Genomic DNA, 13,378 nt, shown 5'->3' on the forward strand with positions numbered 1-13,378 from the left:
TACAATTTGTGAGGGATTTTGGGTTCAGACGTGGGAAATGATTAGGGGTAATGAAGGGTTTTTAGGAGTCAGGAATGGAGTTCAGACATAGAAATGGTTAAGAGGGTTCACTGATTGGAGGAGTTTAGGGTTGATGAGGGTTTTTTCAGGGTTCACAGACAAGTGGAGTTTAGGTGTGGTGAGATGTTTTTAGGAATCAGGGATACCTGGAGTGCAGGGGTGCTGAAGGGTTTTTAGAGTTCATTTATGGATGAAGTTTAGGGTTTGTGAGGGTTTATATTGCTCAGTGATGGGTAGAGGTTAGGGATGGGGAAGAGAGTCTATGGTTCAGGAATGGGTGGACTTTAGGGTGGTGAGAGTTTTTAAGTATTCAGGAATGGGTGGCGTTTAGGTGTAGAAGTTTTTTTAGAGCTCATGGTTAGGTAGGGCTTAGTGGTTACAAGGGCTTTTTAGGAGTCATGCATCAATGGTGGTAATGGGCGGTGAGGGTTTTATTAAGGGTTCAGGGAAGGGTGGAGTTTAGGGATGTGAGAGATTTTAAGGGGTAAGCGATGGGTGGGGTGTAGGCATTGAAAGGGTTTTTAGAGTTCAGGAATGGGTGGAATTTAGGTGTAGTGAGTGATTTTAGGGTTCATGGATGAGTGAAGTGTTGGGTAGAAAGGAATTTTAGGGGTTTGGGATGGGTGTAGATTATATTGCAGGGATGTGGGTAGTTTAGGTGCAGTAAGGGTTTTTAGGTTTCTTGGATAGTGGTGTTAAGGGATATAAAAAGGCGTTTAGGGTTCAGGGATTTGTGTAGGGGTTCTCAGGCAGGGCCGGACTGGCTACCGGGCAGTTGTGTGTGCTGCCGAGCAGGGGGATGATTTCTCCGTGGTATGGGCGTATTTCGTTGATGGGGACCTGCGTGCGCTTTGAAAAAAAAAAGCAAAACGAATTTCGTTTTGCACACACAGGTCCCCATCAACGAAAGCATCCCCCTGCTCGGTAGCACACACAACTGCCCGGTAGCCAGTCCGGCCCTGTTCTCAGGGGAGAGGGATGGGTGATGTTTAGAGGTTGTGGGGGGTCAGGGTTGGATGGTCAATGTATTAAAATCATCCAAAATAATTATTTGATAAGGTAAAAGTTGTAAATTGAAACAATGTCCCCGGAAGCAAAGCACTAAAATAAATATCTCCAATAAAGGCGTTTCTGAAAGTAAGACCTGCAACCATTGCATTTACTCATTGCATTTATACCTTAAAATGTATATATGCAAAAGCCATTTTCGAACAAAAAAAACATAATATGAATCGTTTTCTATGGAATGGTGAGTGCATTCAGCCTGAAAATTTCTGTTAAATAGTTTAGGTGATATGGTTTCCCAGTAATGGTATTTCATGACATTTGGGTGTGCATGTTTGTATGTGTGTGTGTGTGTGTGGCTTCAGGATTCCCAAAGTTTGAATGTATGGCTTAGGTAGGCAATAAAGTATTGGAATATGGTCTAACTTAAAATGTTAAATGTTAAAACGAATTTCGTTGCCCACACTGCATCACATTTGGTGATGCAGTGCACACAACGAAATTCGTTTTATTTATTTTTATGTTTACTTACCTGTTAAAGTCTGTAATCCATACATTACTACCCCCACCCTGCCCCTCCCCGTCCCCACGTCACCGCCCTGCAGGTACACCTACTACCGGCCGCGGATGAAAGCCATGTCCTTGCAACAACTTCTCTGAGCAGAATACTCAACATTTTATCTTTTTGTGTGATTTTTATTACCCCTGCGTAAAAAGTTTATACTTCCACTACTCACAATTGGTCAATTTGTTCAAGCAAGGGCAGCATTATAACACCTACAAATGCTCTCCTCTCCTATGGTCTGTTTTGGTATCCCCCGTTTTTTAAAGGGGGCCTTAAGACATAGGAAGACATTGTCTATGCTGTAGTTAGGCTGTATCTGTTTACAGTGCACTGGGAATTATTTGTGTCATTCTGTGCCCATCATGTCAACTATCCAGCCTGTCTACCAAATTAATGTCTCATTAACTTTGCACTTAACTTGTTGTATTTTATCTTCATTATAGCACTCAGCGTTCTAATAATACGTTTTTATTTTCATTTGTCTGTATTGTCAGTTTTTTCTGTATTCACTTGTGTGATCTGGATTTTTAAATGTACATGTGGAATCTTTTTAGCTATTGTACTCTTATCTAATGTTTTTTTTAAATGTTTGCTTTCATGTCTTTCAGTAGCTGAATAAAGTATCTTTTGACTTGACTTGATACATGTCTTGTTTTAGAGTGACTGAGCATTCCATAGGTTCCATATGGATCCAGGTTTCCATAAATGGCTAAATGTTTGGAGTTGTTCTAGTTGTATGCAAGATTTTGTAGCACAATCAAAGCCGGTTTGCAGAAATGGTATGGGGGGGGGAGGTTGGATGGGGGGAGGGGTTAGAAGGGGAATGTAGCATGACAACATTTGTGTTAAAAATGTAATTGTGAGGAGGTGGGTTTGTATATGCTGTCCACTAGTTAAAGTGGGCACCTTATTGAAAGCTATCCTAGTGGTAGCTATGGGGAACCGCCTTCAGGCTTAATCTTGAAGGAATCTAAAGCAGCTTGTTTTACCAGAATATCAACTCCTGATTGACTAAATGAAAGGAGAATCACACAGTAGTTATATAAAGTATGTATTTATTAATATAACTATCTCTACTATTCTCTATACAAGATTAGAACATAAAACACACAATACTGCTACAATAGAACATTCGGCAGTAGAAAAATACATAGTGGGCCCCAGGGGGAGACAGAATCATATACTTAAAAAGAATGGTATAATAATCACAACTTCAATAGTCACAGTGCCTAGAGCATGTAGAATTGCTGGGACCCCATGGACCCACCCGGACGAGTGACACAGGGAGCCCACGTAGGACGGGTGCAGTGAGGAAACACGACCGGGTGCTCCGTACCACTCTATGGGAAAGTCACGGTTGGAAAGTTAGAGTTTAAGGACACTTCTACTAGGACTTCAGGCAAACCCTTTGGAATATAAGAGGTTCTAGAGCCAACCCACCCGTGAGTATCGAAGTACCTGTGTTACTTATCTCAGAGGAGACGGGTGCATAGAGGTCAAGTGGTGTCGGAAAACTTTGTCATTTTCAATGGAGAGCTGCAAAGAAGTACTGCTGCCAGGAAGGCAAGAGTGTCCGATGGAATCCAAGCCTAGATTCAAGGTGAGAGAAACCTGAAAGCAGAGGAGACAGAGTCTGGGTCACACCAAGTGACCAGGGGCTCGGCAGTCGAATGCCCACAGATGTCGGGTGCTTCAGGTGCGAAGAAGGGATGCTTGACTCTGCAGCCACGGGGACCAAGAGATGTTGAAGATGACCAGGATCCTGAGGTAAGCTGTTCCACGAACGATGTCGAGTGCTGAGGGGTCAGTGTCTGGCTGGAGCACCAACAATTCTTGGCAAATGCAACCCATACAGCCAGAGCAAACAGGTTACGGTGTAGACCAGTAAGGTCCAGGGGACTCTCCAAGCAATGGAGAGTCAGGGCAAGTCTGGAGCAACCAGGAAAGCCCAAGAACAAACAAGGGGACCCTTGCCAGGTCCCATAGGCCAACGGACCAGGGATCATGAGGAGACTTCAAGCAAGTTTTCAAAATACTAGCCCACAGAGCACTCAATGAGTCAAGGCCGGATATCTTTAGTGCAAATACTGCTTAGGGACAGGACTACAATGAGTCCAATGCACAAGCTCAGGGATCGCCAAAAAGAATATGCAACTACAAATGTTCGGGGCGTACAAGCGTTCGGGTTGCCCGGCCCCTACAAAGGATACTGGTCTCAGAATTGCTTAGAGGTCAGATCTACCTCAGGGACCTTTGGGAACCCACCTACTATGTTGCTGTAATCTTCAGAGTCCACAGGAGCTCTGGAAAAGCAAACTGGTCAGATGCATTTAGGTGCAATCTTAGTGCAGGCAGTGGAAGTACTTGGTTTCTTTTTAGCAGAATCTTGTCCAGGTAACATCTAAAGTCCTGTAGTCAGGTAACCCACTTTATACCCATGGGAAGGGGTTGGACGGATTCTGTAGACCCTCCTAAGGGAGGGGCAGGTCAGAGGGGTGGTTACACCATGCCCTTTGTCTAGTTTCGCGCCCGAGCAGGAGCCAATGGCTCCCAGAACTGGTTTGAGCTGGACTATGCACAGCGACACCAAATGTGCCCCCAGTGCAGACTTTCTGGCACTCAGAGAGTGCACCCACCCAGCCCCAATACACTAAATCCTGTTTGGGAGGTGGTCACTCCTCCTTCCGACAGGATGCCTATTGTCATGCCTTCCTCTGCTCAAGCTTGGCTCAGCAGCAGGAGAGCAGAATTGTGTCTGTGGCTGCAGCATCCATTTTGTGCTGCCCAGGTCGAGAAAGCTGGTACCGGGTAGACCGGTGACCCACAGTAGTGGTTTTAGAAGGGTGGACTCACACCTCCCAAACCAGTCACTGGTGTGGAGGTATGATTCCAAGGTGTTTGATACCAAACACAACTTGCCTAAGCAGCCGTTTTAAAGTTAGCATTTACCTCAAGGTTATAATGCACTTAAACATATATGTCTGGCTGCATCACAGACAAGACAGACATAAAACAAGCTCGGAGAATGGTCTCGGAAGGCTGCAGAGGGGCTCTGCTCATGCGGAGCACCCTCTCAAGTAAAACCCAGCACCCTGCCTTCAGGATTAATAAGGCCTGCCATAGGGGTGACTGAAAGGTTTTTAAGTTTAGTGATTTAGATAGATATAGTAAACCTATATCTCAGTAAGTGGTGCAAGCACCAGCTTACAAAGTCTGCTGTAGCAGGCCTATCGTGTCATTTTGAAGGGGTGGCATAATACATGCTGCAGCCCATGGAAGGCCTCTGGGGTACCTATGACCTGGGTACATGGTGCACAATATACTAGGGACTGATAAGGGTACCCCAGTATCAAACCTTACCCAGTTGAGACTTTATTGACTAAGTGGCCATATAAGGAAGATTCTGCACTAGCATGGATCCCCCTATTATGGTCCACCAAGGAGTCCCTACCCTTAAGGGTATTGGGGTTTCTCCAAAATGTGGGATCACTACCTGTAGGGTGTTTTTTTAAAGAAGGATGCTGGTGGGGTGCCTGAGTGGAGAAGTGAGGTCCTAAATAAGTTTGTCTCAGCTTCCTCAGAGCACTGGTCATCATGGTGGCCTTTTTTTACATGACTGAGTTATATCTGACCCTAGAGGTCAACCTCTGGCTGCCTATAGCTGGGGGCTGAGTCCCTTTGGATGGAACACTGGAGGGACAGGGTAGGTTTGAAACCATCAGGTCTCAGGTTTGTCTTTGCCCAACAGAGCCCATCTGGGGGAGGTTACTACCCAAGGGTAAGAGGGATCCCTCAGTGTGTTGAAGAATTTGCACCTGGCCAGTGCTACTAGACTGTGTGTCCCTAATCTATTGATGAGGGTGTTCCTCTGGGCAGTGGGCCCTTAGGGGTCCACTGACCTCCCTGACCTCTGCAGCCCTAGTCTGACTGAGGAAGGGTACAGACGGGCAGGATAGCTGCTCCAGACTAGGTACCACCTTGGAAGGGTCCCCTGCCAACAGGAGTGTTGCTAGGTCAGGCCAGACCACCTCTAGGGCAGTTCCTCCACAAGGGGTAGAATCAGTGCCCTGAGGAAGCTGACCCTTACCTATAGTCTGTGTTGAAAAAGACTTTTCTTTAATCCCCTTGCTCTCTGGTGGAGTAGAGTGGGCTATTTTTTCAGGCTCCATTCCTCCAAAATTTTCACGGGGTTGGACCAAGGCCCCAAGGGTCCCACCAACTTTCTCAGAGAGGCCTAACATTCTCAAATCGGCCTGGTGTTCCACTTCAGACTAGGCTGAAGTTTCTAAATCATTGCCCAAGAGGCAATCTACAGGCACGTTTGGCGATACTGCCACTCTTTTTGGGCCAGTGACCCCTCCCCAGCTGAGATCTACTATGGCCAAGGGATGATTTGTCTTGATCTCATCAATGTTGGTCACCTGGTACTTAAACTCAGGTGAAATCTGTAGAAGGGTACTAAGTTCCCTGTCACCATGGCGACACTAGCCCTGTGTCCCTATAAGTCACAGCTTTCTGACCATTGATCAGAGGCTCCTGTCTGTACTTGTCCTAAGAATTAGGAATGACAGTAAAAGTGGCAAATCCCATGCCACCATCACAGACTGAGAAGGCCTGTGAGGGGAACCTTGCTAAGGCAGGGTCCACCTGAGTTCACCATGAGAACCCACCTATCTTTTTGGGTGCAATTCTACCACCTGGGGGATTACTACTTGTAGTTCCAGGAGAAGTGGTGGTAGTGCTTGGAGGAACATTCTCTTTCTTGCTGACCCTTGGACAATTGGGATCATTTTTCCAGTGCCCTTGCTTTTTACAAACAAAGCAAAAAGGTTTCTTTTCAAGGAAGAAAGGAATTTAGGACCAACCCCCAGAAGAGGACTTTTGGGGTCCTGCAGTGGATTTATCTTTTGATTTATCCTCACATTTCTCTGGGTTCTTGGAAGAATCTTTCTTCTGGTCACCACCCTGATTCTTTGGTTTCACACTGGTCCTGACCGATTTATCTGCCTTCTTTTCCAATTCTTAGGGAGAAGTCAAATCTGAGTCCACCAGGTACTGGTGTAAAAGCTGGTTTTGACAATTATTAAGGATCTGCTCCCTCGTAATCAAATTGTACAATCCTAAATAGTCATGTACCTTGCTGCCATGCATAAAACCTTCCAGAGCCTTAGTAGCACAATCTAAAAAGTCAACCCAGTCCTGAGTCTGTGTCTTCTGGGTGTCTTTGAACTTAAGCCTATACTGTTCAGTGGTTAAGCGTAACCCATCAATGAGAGCACTCTTCAGGACTGAATAATTGTCAGCATCCTCTTCTCTAACAGTGAGGAGCTTATCTCTACCTTTGTCAGCGAAGGAGAGCCACAAGATAGCTGCCCACTGCTCTTGAAGGACCCTCTGTGTTTTACAGTCCCTCTCTAGTGCAGGTATCCATGTGTGGATGTTATCCCCACTCTGGTAGAGAGGAACTATCTTGTTCAGGTGCCTATGATCCTGCATATACTCCTTAAATCTTGGGACACTGTTGCTGCAAACATGGGACTCTAGTCCCAACCTTTTACAAGCTCTCTGGAGCTCAAAGGCTTCCTTATCCAATGCCAATTGCTCTCTTTTTAGCCTAATCTTGACTTTTTTCAAGCTCTAGGAATTGGCACTGTCTGTCATAGGAGTTTTCTCTCTTATTAGATATGGAAGTTTCTACAAAAGTCCCTGAGTGTCTAGATTCTTCAGAGGGAGACCTAGGTCTCCAAGGTAAACTCTGAATTCTACCAGGAGGATTAAAGAGAGGGCCCTCAAGGCCTTCTCGATGCTCTTCCTGATCCTGATTGGCCGGGTTAGAATCATCTTGATTCTCCTGGTCAGGGTTTGATTCTAGGTCAAAGAAGATGAGACCTCCTGTCCTATTCTCATTCCCTGCCCCACCCACTCTACCTACCTCATCAGACCCTAGGGCCTTTCTGAGGCCATCAGATGGCTCATTGACTATTCAGTGCTTCTCCAAATTAAACTTTCTGTGCTTTATATTTTTTCGAATCCCTGACTGCAAAATATCTGTCCTTCTTTCAAAGCCAGCTGTTATTCTTTCTCATTTATTCTTTATATAGTGAGTCTCCCTCACTCACAATCAGCACAGTGCCCCTCCCTCACTCGGGATCCATGGAGTGGCTCTGCCTTCTTCTATATTCGCTTTCTCTACAGTGCTTCCTCTTTGGCTGAACTATGGGACTGTTTTCCCAGTGTTTCATTTCTCCCTTGATGCTTGCACTGCTTCTTCTCCTTGTTTGCACAGTGATTCTTCCTCACTCAGTGCCCTACCCACAAAGATATATGCATAGAATGTTAGCCAAGTGATATAATCTTTTATAAGTATGATGCATCTTTATGTTGAAGTAAACATCTTCACCAGGTTTGACAGTAGGAATTTCTGGTTGAGAACAACTGCAACATACACGTTTATGGGGATTTTCAAACATATGTTAAGGTGTTATAGACATAGCTTACCATAACAACCCCTTAGCCTTGGATATTTGCAATTATACAACATGTGCAACAGTTCCTTGTACCAAGCTCACCATGGACATGCACACCTTTAGCCAAGCGCAGCTATTGTTGGACAAAGGTTCCTACTCTGTAGTAATGCATTACATTCTAGCTGCAGTGATTGGCCAGTCCCCTCTGCACACTGACCTTGGTTCCATGCAGCAGGGATTGGTCATATTGTCTGTTCTAAAGCCAGGCTCTGTGTGGTAAATAAATAAATAATACCCTATTTTTGACTAGACTTATAGCATAACAGATAGCTCAATAAAATAAGAGTCAAGATTCGAGGTAGTAGGAGTTTCTGCAGGTTTATTACAGCATAAGGACAGGATCAGGACAACCTGCATGGGAATAGGACAATAAGGCCCGGCAGCTGCCGGGGCTGGGTCTGGGATGAGCGCGCCAACATTCAATAACAAAACATTGACTTATATACATAGCGCAAACACATAGCATTACATTGCAGTAGGCGTAGCAGTGGGTGGAGCAGAAGGCGTGACGCGTAGCAGTCGCGAGAGATAACAGTAAAAAGAGGTGTAACTGGGCGTATACATAGACATGTGGTGCAAACGTAACAGAATATGTCATGAATGGGCGGAAACTTTGGAGGGGGCTATCTAAGGAGCCGGGACCTCTAACCTAATGGTGCGCGAAAACTGGCAATGACGTGTTACTAGGAGAAGCTGGGGGCTACGAACTCTGTGCTAGGAGCAGAGACTAGAGTCTGAAGGGTCGGAGCGACATGTACCTAAACCCTATCTGGTATCTGATGTTTAGGGAACATGTTGATATAAACTAGAAGTCATGAGGGGAAAAGCTAACTTGATTCTAAGACTGGACCATGCATTATTCTACATGTAGTGCGTGATGAAGAATATTAAATGACCATTAAATACAGTATTTCTCTAACATGGAGACGAGAAGGCTAGACAATGACGGAAACTATTGATGCAGTTCAGTAGCTTAGGAATGCAGAGGAGGAGGACTGAACTGATAGCTGGAATCATAACATACTCTTGGCAGACTCAGAGGCAGAGCCAAGCTGCACCGGGCACTGCGAGGCAGGAAGTAAGTGAAGGGTCGAGGATACAGGTGGGGGCTGTATCGCTCCTTAGCGAGGCTTTCAGGAGACAGGAGCTGAATCTGTGGTCTGGGCCCTTTTGAGGCCTAGAAACGGGGATTTTATAATGGAATAACGTGCACACTAAGAAACGTGGCATCATTACTTTACATAGGCCTGATATTCGTAGTATTCACGAGGACTGGAAAATGACATACCAGAGGTGGACACAACTGGAATTGCGTCATTAATCGGACATGGGGAATAACATATGCATATTGGTCATGCACACATAACATATGATGGATGAAGCGTAGGGACACAGAACATGGCAAAATTTACTTTTCCACATTCCCTCCTTGTCACTACGTTTCCATCAGGAAACATCAATTTTCATGATACCATCTATCATTTCATACAGTATCATTTGCTCGTCTCGAATTGTCTTGGAACGGGATTTAGAACGGGGCTTGGGACTAGGAATACAAGAGGTAGCACACATGCTGCAAATCGCAGGGCCACATTGTATACAGAGGCAGCAGCTAAATATGATCGCTACTGCTATACTTAGAAAGGACAGGACTTTCCATCCCCATGCGGAAATTATATTCCAGAACCAACCGGACCATGTCCAGGTGCCTGGATCTTGATGTAACAGATGGGCAATTTTATGGAGTCTGGTTGTAGCTGAATAAACAGACGGCGCGTTATTTGGAATGAAAATGCAGCAACTAGATCCGATGACTCTACAGGCCCCGCCCCTATCGGCCAGTATGACGTCAAGGACGAGACGATTTTGCAAAACGACAAATCTCATAGCAGATTGTTCTTCGGTTAGGTTACCTAGAGCAGAGGCAGTTTCATTTACTACAGCTTCAAGGGTTCTTGTTAACCTACGGATCAGTTTACTATTCTGGACAGGTCCTATAAAGAAGAAGAAACCTTTATTGAAATCTGTATACTGTTCTAGAGTAGTTTCAGTATAATCGACAATTGGGGACTCCCTTCTATGTCTAATGTGTACTAGATGTGTGTTTCTGTGATAATCAGATGGGGCTAGAAAAACAGGTGGCAGTAGGAAAGCAATGTAACAGGTTCCCTCCCAATCGAGGGGCAGACGGACATATGCGGTTTGACCACAAATAAAATAAGAATGACGTGAAGCTTTGAAAATAGATTTCCCACTGTCACTATATTTGACAACAGTAGTACATTCACTATGACCTATGTGTACAGAACCATAACTACGGACACATAATTCGCCTTTGACAGGTAGTACTGAAATAGCAGGTAAGTCTGGAGTAGTATCAGACTGAACATTCAGGACCATGAAATTCGACGAATAATTACCTAAATTATATACTTCATTTTCTAGATCTAAACCTGTTCTGTGGGGGAGACCTTGCTTGTCTGGAAAACATGTACTGTTAAGAAAAGACATATCTGTTGAGGATGACGTTAACGTGGACCATGCTCCACACGAACCATTGTGTGAGAATGGATAAGGAAAAAGTGGCAGAACTCCTTTCGGTGTCTGAAAAGGGGGAAGTCGACCACACACCCAACAATTAGTAGCATTGCTGGTCTGGTGTGAATAATGTAACATACGGATAAATGTGTTGTTGCGCATAGCGAGGCGGTAAGAATATTCGTGAGGAGGCAGATCACTAAACGTGTGCTCTACTGTAGCATTAGCAGACATATTTACATGAGGAACTGGTAAATACAGGAAAAATGCGTAGCTGGTGCAGGAAATCATTATGCTGAGAAATAATATGAAACTCAGAAAAACGATACATTGAAGTGAACTTCGACTGACTCTCTCACTATGGGGGTCTATTTTATACATGTCAGAAACAATTTAACCGTTTCACCTAGGGGAGGACTTATACAATCAAACTGACTGACTTATTTTACTAGACCTGAGCTTCAACTTATACTCCTGTTGCGGGGTTTTCTCTAACAAGGGAGGGGTTGTAATAATGTCTTGTGCGGGACAATCCTTTAAAACAATGTTCTGGCAGTCCTTTGAATCCTGGAAAATGTTTTTAGACGCTGGTTTCAATCCTTTGAAAAGTTTTACATGAGAAAGGTGGACCCACCCCTTCCTGCCTTCCAACTTGACGGCAGTTCGGGTGGTCAAGAGGACCTGACGTGGCTCCTTCCAACGTGGTTCCAGCGGACTTGATCTGTCAAAATTTCTGATCATCACAAGGGAGCCTGGAACGATCTCGTGCGGTGCCACCTCGGTATTGTCTGGAAATGCGGCGGCAACCTGTGAACGACATGAGTTGAGGGCAGACATCAAGGAAGCTAGGTAATCTGTCAGCATATTACATGAAACATCGGTAATACTTCGGGGTCTAGGAGTACCCCACATGTTAGGGGGGCGGCCGAATACGACCTCATACGGGGACAGACCTGATCTGGAATGTGCGACCATACGCATATAAAATAAAGCGACTGGCAGAGCTATTAACCAGTCCACACCTTTGTCCTTACAGACTTTTGCAATGCGGATTTTCAGAGTCTGATTATGCCTTTCGACTAGTCCAGCTGCTTCTGGATGGCGTACACAATGAAACTTCCACTGGTACCCTAACAACAGGGAAACGTGTTTCATGAGTTCAGATGAGAATGGCTGGCCGTTATCAGAATATACGACTCTAGGGAGTCCGTATCTAGGGAAAAATTCACGAACCAACTGCTTGGCAGTGGTCGCGGCTGTGTAATCTGGGACTGGATATGCTTCTGTCCACCTGGACAAAGCGCATACAACTACAAGGACATACTTGAAACCTCGACATCGCTCCATCTGAATATAATCCATCTGGAGGACCTCAAAAGGGTGGTCAGGGGGCTGGAAACCACCTTGTTCCACCGGGACACTTTTACCTGGATTAAACTGACAACATATCATACAGGTACGGACTTTCTGCTTGGCTGCAGCTCGTAAATGCTTGTTGAACCAAATGTTCTGGATACTGTCTAACATAGCTTTTTCTCCTAAATGGGCTGGACTATGTACGGTATTGATAATGACTTGAACCATAGAATCGGGGAGAAACCATGTGGCTCTACCCTTCGTTAACCATCCTTGATCTGTCTGGACCCCTCCTTGTTCGGACCATTTCTTGATTTCATCGGGAGTAGCATGTAACTGTATATCTATGACATCTTGTGTAGGGTCCTTAACTGTCATGCATGTAATCGGATCTGGAGTATGTGTCAGATTAACTGGAATGTCTGGAGTCTGTGCTGTAAGCTTGGCTGTGCGGTCTGCTAGATCATTACCTTGGGAAATAATGTCAGTAACTTTCGTATGTGCTTTGCATTTCATAATAGCAATAGATGTCGGTAAATGTATGGCATCTAACAGGGCTTGAATAAGGAGACCATGCTGAATCTTGGTTCCATGAGAAGTCATGAAACCTCTCTCCTGCCAGAGCACTCCGAAGTCGTGTACAACTCCGAATGCGTAGCGTGAATCTGTGTAAACATTAACTTTCAGGTTCTTGGCATGTATACAGGCTTGTGTCAGAGCGACTAGCTCTGCTGCTTGAGCGGACAGGGTATCAATACGGTGTGTTTCAATAACTTCAGTGTCGGTAGTCACTGCATACGCGGCGACTAGTTCTCCTGTACTAGTTCTCATACATGAACCATCCACATAAAGTGTCAGGTCAGGATCTGGTAACGGAATGTCTGTCAGGTCTTGTCTTGGCTTTGTCGTAATGTTAACTACTTCCACACAGTCATGTGGGTCTGGATTTGAACTAACTGATGGTAACAGTGTAGCAGGATTCAGAACGTTGCAGCGTCTAATTTCTATGTGTGGCTGGAACAGTGTCAATTCATAACCTGTTAAACGTGCAATTGTCAAGTGCTGAGTTTGTGTTCGGTTTAAAAGAACTTCTACTGAATGTGGAACTTGTACTGTCAGGGAATGTCCTAAAACTATGGAATCACTTTGTCTGATAGCTAGTGCTGTGGCTGCAACTGACTTGAGGCACGCAGGCAACGCCTGGGCGACTGGATCTAATGTGCTCGAAAAATAAGCACAGGGCTTGTATTGACCTGCTTGATCTTGTGTGAGAACAGATAATGCTGTACCTTCCCGTTCAGTAACGAAAAGTGTAAAAGGCTTACTG

The sequence above is a fragment of the Lissotriton helveticus genome, chromosome 2_1, assembly GCF_964261635.1.
Source record: "Lissotriton helveticus chromosome 2_1, aLisHel1.1, whole genome shotgun sequence".
Classification (NCBI taxonomy): Eukaryota; Metazoa; Chordata; class Amphibia; order Caudata; family Salamandridae; genus Lissotriton; species Lissotriton helveticus.